Below are 6,639 nucleotides of genomic sequence, written 5' to 3'. Positions count from 1 at the left end.
TGAAGCGATTCAGGGAAATACGGAAAACCTAAACGAGGATGGCCGCATGCGGGTTTTAACCGTGGTCCTCCCGAGTGCGAGTCCAGTGTGCTAACCGGCGCATCACCTCGTTCGGTGTACCGTTTTAAGCACATTCATTTTATCGAGGAATGAGTGCGGAGCTCTTGAGATTGCGGGCAGCACGTCATGTGTAACGGTGCAAGATGACAAAACATCGCTCCAACAACACTGCTCACGTTTGCTTTTTCTCACATACGTCACTGAATGACTTGTAGAAGAGATGTCCGCCTATGTTACTCCACGCCACTCGAACGCCAGCACGGGTTCCACAAAATCATAAAAGCAGCGTCGGATTCACAATGACACGGTACTGACTTTGAACGCATTTAATCGCGATCGCAGACCGTAGAAATATAGAAAATTGGGTTTATTTTTCCGTTAATTCTCCGTCTCCTGCGGCCCACAGAGCTTTGTCGCTGCTTCAGCGACTGATTGTTGCTGCTGGCGCTCCACAATATCGGCAGTTCATACCATTCTCGCGTATGATGGCGGTTTTATGGAGAAAATGAAAAGGGGAAAAAATTATAACAAATGCACAATCACCAGACAAACTTTACGTTTATCCAAGTTGTAAGCGAGTAAACTTTTAAACTGTAAATTACCTCGGTGGGGCATGGCTAACTGTATGTAGTCTATATAAACCAGCATTTAGAGTTAGGTCTTCTACACACAAACTCGAAAAGGTATCGTTCCGTCCAATCGAAATTACGCGTCGTATTCTTCAATGTAAAATGCTACTGACTTCTACCAATGACTTGCGGTGTCTTGCTTGCATAACAGTTCCACCTTTCGACAGCAAACGATTGTGTACTACTTTACACACTCTGTCCGCACATAAAAGCACTTCAATATTTCGCAGTAGTAATGGGCGAACTATAAAGATTTATCGCTTCTTAATTATCATGTCGGCATTCTCATATGTAATCTGAGCTTCGAGCACCGGTTTGTTAACATGCGGTGATAACGTTTTATTGCTGTGAAATAGCGGTTAAAACTCGATTGCAGACGTGGAAAACGAATCGCAAAAGTCGTCGTTCGTTCCAACAGAAACTACCTACCGTATTCATCACTAGAAAATGATATTAACTGATATAAGCCACAATAATCTACATAATCGTTCTCTTTCCAAAGCTAATTGGTTTGTGGGCTCATCATCGTAGAATCAGGAAAGACAGGAACTAACGAATAAGTACCCGACAAAAATTGAATGTAAAATACTAAACGCATCGTCTTAGTGAGAAGACTGTAAGGCCGAGCTCTGTCGATGGCAGGGGCTGCACGTGTGGCGCTGCAGAGTCGGCCGAGATAAACAGGGCGAGTGTGTCCGTGTTGTGACGTCACGGTTGTGTACCACGCAACGAGGCCTGCCGCGATGGGCGCAGAATGTGCGTACACTTTCCAAATTAGGTGTCTACATCTGCTTATTATGCGTTTCCCGGGCTGGGTGGACGGCAGTGAATTATCAGCACTGCTTACTATACAAGTGCTTGCAGACCGTCTCAAACACACGCCGAAGTGGCCGAGCGGTTCTAGGCGCTACAGTCTGGAACCGCGCGACCGCTACGGTCGCAGGTTCGAATCCTGCCTCGGGCATGGATGTGTGTGATGTCCTTAGGTTAGTTAGGTTTAAGTAGTTCTAAGTTCTAGGGGACTGATGACCTCAGCAGTTGAGTGCCATAGTGCTCAGAGCCATTTGAACCATTTTGAAACGTGGTGTGTGTCCGCATGCGCCGAAGAGCAGCGTATAACGCAGTCAGGCACCGTAAAATAAAGCCTTGGTGACTTTCGTTCTCGTGATCATTGCTCTCCGGCGACATGACAGAGTAATATCGCGGACAGAAGATTTTTTGTTTTTATTGCCTTTCCAGTAAATTAGTTGAGACCTTCACTGCGGTTCTCGTCTTCACATATGCAGTGTGTAAAAGCCGACGATAGATCTTTTTTCTTATCCGTTACCAGATACGAACGCAATCTGTAGAAACGGAAGGACAACGGTTGGACACATTGTACGAAGTAAAACACGTTCTGACACTGCGATTATAATCCGCGTCGATACGAAACACACGTCGCTGTCAACTTCTTTATTATGTGTCGACAATCGATGGGTGGTGACTACATATCTGCTAATCCTATGTACGTGTTTAAGGTTTCGCCTTGACCCGAAAGGAATTTTTCTAGCCATCATACGTCTTCAAAACCGTGGAGCTCCGTCCCTCATCGCTACGCATACTCCGCACAACGCATGTCATGCAAGTGAGCATAATAAAAGCATCACATACGGTAATTGGCTTGGATAAAAACGTTTTGACGGTATTTTTTGAGGATTAGTATACGTGTTTTCCGGAAGATTTACTCACATAATCTCCTCCTTCTCAGGAGTGTAGGGTAAGATCAGCTAGAGGCAGAAGGCTATCCATGTAGGTGCGGAGTGCGAAACAGCACACTCCGAATGCATTACAAAGGTACAAATGCCAGCGACTAGGAGTGTGATTCACGTGTGCGAATGGACACGCATCTCGCAATTGGCGGCAACACAAGATTCTGCTGTTCCTAAATATTAAAAATTAAGTCGCTGTGGCAATTAGGAATTCACTATCGTTTCGATGACGAACACTTGGATATATATTTTCCTCCCGTTTTCGTTTATCTCAGAAAACCGCCACTACTCGCGGGAGAGCTAAAATTGACACCGATCCTCGTGGTAGCAGCAACAATCAGTTACTGAGGCAGCGACAAAGCTCTGTCGGTTGCAGGAGACGGAAGACTAGCAGAAAAAGAAATTCAGCTTCTACATTACCACTGTCTACATTTGTGATTAACTTTTAAATTTGCTCACACTCTGTACAGTGTAATTATGAGTATCTGATGCTGGTTTCACGGTTTGTGTGTCGCGTGCCAGCGTTCCAGTTACGTAGCAAAATATTGGTGGACGATCGGCGTGGGAGTCATTGAATGACACATGTGCAGTGTACGTAAAAAATTAAAAATTTAAGCAGTGCTGATTCAGCGAAGTTTGCCATCCCGCATCGTTGTACAGAGTACATAGAAAATATATGATGAAAAGTGTAGCCCGGAAACGCTGCATGAAACACAGAAATTTGAGAATAGCATTTAGGCGTCGCAATTGCACATTTTCGGCGGTACCGGAACGTAATTAAAATCTCACACACGGGCATCTTGGCACCAAATGATGGTTAATTTACCGAAAATGTATACCTATGAGATGATCGATAAAAATAAATGATTGATTGCAGCGGATACAAGAAGAGTTGGTTGCCAAGTGACGTCACACGTCAGTGTGGTCTGCTGCCGCCTCTAAACGCCCCTCAGCCGCTGTCGTCACCATTAAGACGTCACGGAAGACTCAGCTGTCACGACAGCCCTGTGATGGCAGACATCTATAGCCAAGTCTTTCTATTTTTTTGCTTGTTTATAGTTGTTGCCGAGAAAACTGGCGCATTCATTCACGCAATTTGGTAGGCCTACGTAATTCAGGTTGGAAGGTCACATCTGAATTACATGTAGAGGTAATGACAAAATCATTCATGTGTCGCAACAGGAAATGCTCTGGCTGGAGGTATTGTCTCCTGGGTCATAGCGTGCTAGACACAAGACTACTATCTCATGTGAGCGTTTTGCTCGTTCGTTACGTACGGAAGATACAACAGTAGGAATAGTAACAGTCAACTTCGTCATGAATTACAGGCTTAATTATGTGTAGCTCATAAGAAATAGTCTGATTCAGTTGTGTGTAAAATGAAATGTGGCAAAGACGATAACTTTTAGTGAGTTTGTCCGTTGCGAGCGTAACTTTAAACTTTGATTTTTTTAATAGCTAAAACTCTTTATCTTTTAAAATTGTCGTCACATTAAACTAAAAAAAGTGCTGTCTGACTGCTAGCTGCCGCGTTCGTTACTTCTTTCTGTTTTCGTTTCTTTATTAGAATCCCAGTTACTCCAGAGAAAGTCAGAATCCAACTGCCATCTTTCCGTGGCGCCTACACCAACAATCGACCGCTGATGCAACGACAGAGCTCTGTGGTCTGCGAGAGATGGAGAATTAACGGAGAGATAAACTCGGTTTCTATATTACTACGATCTGCATTTGCAAAACGTGTATACGTAAACAGAATATTTGAAGAACAGGATAAATTTAAAGTATCACACGTGTATCGGACTTGGCTGACGCACCATGTTTCAATTTTCAATATCTCATAAAAGAGCCAAAATGAATGACGGATAAGCATGCACTTAATTAACAAAATTATCTGTAGCAAATGTTCAAACCGACCACAGTTGTCATGCTGACATAGCGCCTTAAATATTCACGTGCGGCCTCTGGCTTCTATATTGAGATTCTTTCATTTGATGCCGTCCTTGTGCCCTACACTTTTGGTCAAATTGTGTTTCCGCACACTGCATATGCCAGACGAGGCGTGACAGAGGGTTGGTCGAATTCTCTAGAGTCCAGTACACTTAATCTTTGATGGAAAGTTTGGAAAACGGCAAAATGACGGAATGCGTTGGAAGCAATTTGTAACTTTAAAATTCAGTGGATGATAAGTATGATACGTTTAACAAAGGCGCTAACGAAATAGATGTGAAATACGTTTCTGGATTACAAAATGTCCTCAGGTAAAGTAGTAAATGTACAAGTGTCGTGACAAGCGTATCAGTCGCGCTATTATGGGGCAACACGTGAGACCGCACAGAGTCAATATTAATGAAAGTAGAGGCTATGCACCGTCGGTCAACTGCCAAAGCATTGAAGACGAAGCAAAATTTTTAACTGCGTTGGTCACATTGTTACCATCAACGTGAGTAATGGCGGTACTCTTTTTTATCGTCTGTGGCTGTGGAATACGGCGATATTAACTTGTCTTTGTATTTCAATAAACATGTGGACAACAATCTATGGAACCACGTAGACCTCGACCAGAATTTAATATTTTCTGTGATTTAACACCTAGCCTGGTTACTGAGCAGGTAAGGTGTACGGACGACAGATATGACGTTTACACGGGACACAACATTCACAAGACGAAACTTTGGGCAACTGCTTTTCTCTAGTCATGTTTGCGTATGAAACGTTAGTCCGAAGAAGCCTCTATTTTGCGAGCTTCATAACAATTACGCTCATAGCCTCTGCAATGCAACTATCCTCGGTACAGCGAACTTTTCGACGTTCCCCTAATATCGAGAGGAGACATTAACAAATGGTGGAGGGTACGGACTTGTTACGGACGCCAGTGAAAACATGGGGAGCAGGAGGAGGTTGCACATAAACGGGTGTTCAAAAGTATCCACGTCCGTTAAAGCGTTGGAAGGTGCTGTACTGAGCGACAAAAGTTACGTTTACTGGTGCACGGTTGTGAACTAAGTGTAGATACAGGTTGCGCACTTATTTCTTTTACGGCTTTGTGGTACCCACTATTCAAACACGATAGAGAATGGACGGCATACTTGACAACAGGTTGCAAAAAGGATAACTTTACGTGTTTCCACATTGTCAAGAAGATGAGTACTGGCCTGTTTTTATACACGACCGGAATGTACAGGAGACCACAGCACCACTTCCGGAAAGAAGATGTCACAGCGATGTAAACGCGTCGTCTACTCGGCTCGCGCGGTCCATTTGCACAATCAGCAGACAGAGCGATTAATAATTATATTAGTTGGCAACTGTAGCTAGCAGAGTTGAAACCAGTCGGAAAGATGTCCGCCGTTTACGTTTTCAAGGTGTATTAAGCGTATAGTAGAGCAAAAATGAGACACATTGAAATGGAAAAAAATTGTTTCTTCAGTACTTTAGTAATAAGAATGTGAGGGCAGGGTCACTAGATTACAGGCGTAGCGTGTTTGCCAGTGCAGGATCGTCGGTAATGAATGACTCGCGAGTGTCGATGTTGCGACGTCTCCATAGTGTATCAGCAAGAGACGCCCTCCCCAGACCTGAATATGTGTAACACAAATGAGGCGACGGGAACAGTCAATTCTGGGAAGCGCGCCATATTTCTAACATTTTCCCTCGTTTGCCACTTGCCTCATCTAAGTGTAATACTTTGCCTAGCGTTTTACGGAAAAATATTTAGACTACTGTTACCAACAAAAAATATATGAATACAGACTTTTGTATAAGAAAAGGGCTTCACATTTTTCTGTCGTCAGAGAAGCCGCAAAAATCAGATTTCCCCCCAAAAAAAAAAATTCAATTTGTGCAGCGGCTATTCTACGGAGGAGTTGGTCGAATCATTTGCGTCCGGACGTGGGGGAGCAGCGTCGCAGACGTCGACACCTCGTCTGGCAGCCGAAGTAAAGGAGATGAATCTTTCTAAAGTAATCCTGAACAGATACAAAAGTTTAGCTCGACAAGAGCACGGACAGCCTCTGACGCAAGAATGGCGTCGCGAGCCACTCCGTTCCCCGTTGTAACGTAATTTTAGGCGCACACCTGTTTTCGCAACAGTATATTGTAAACACTGCGTCATTTGAATTGTCCGTTTATCTGATTCTGACGAATTGCAGGGCGGTGAACTGGAAGGAACTGCGATTACGATGAGAAGTTGAAGGTTTTTCTTA

Source organism: Schistocerca piceifrons, unplaced genomic scaffold, assembly GCF_021461385.2.
Source record: "Schistocerca piceifrons isolate TAMUIC-IGC-003096 unplaced genomic scaffold, iqSchPice1.1 HiC_scaffold_1882, whole genome shotgun sequence".
Taxonomy (NCBI): Eukaryota; Metazoa; Arthropoda; class Insecta; order Orthoptera; family Acrididae; genus Schistocerca; species Schistocerca piceifrons.
This window is presented reverse-complemented; position numbering follows the sequence as displayed.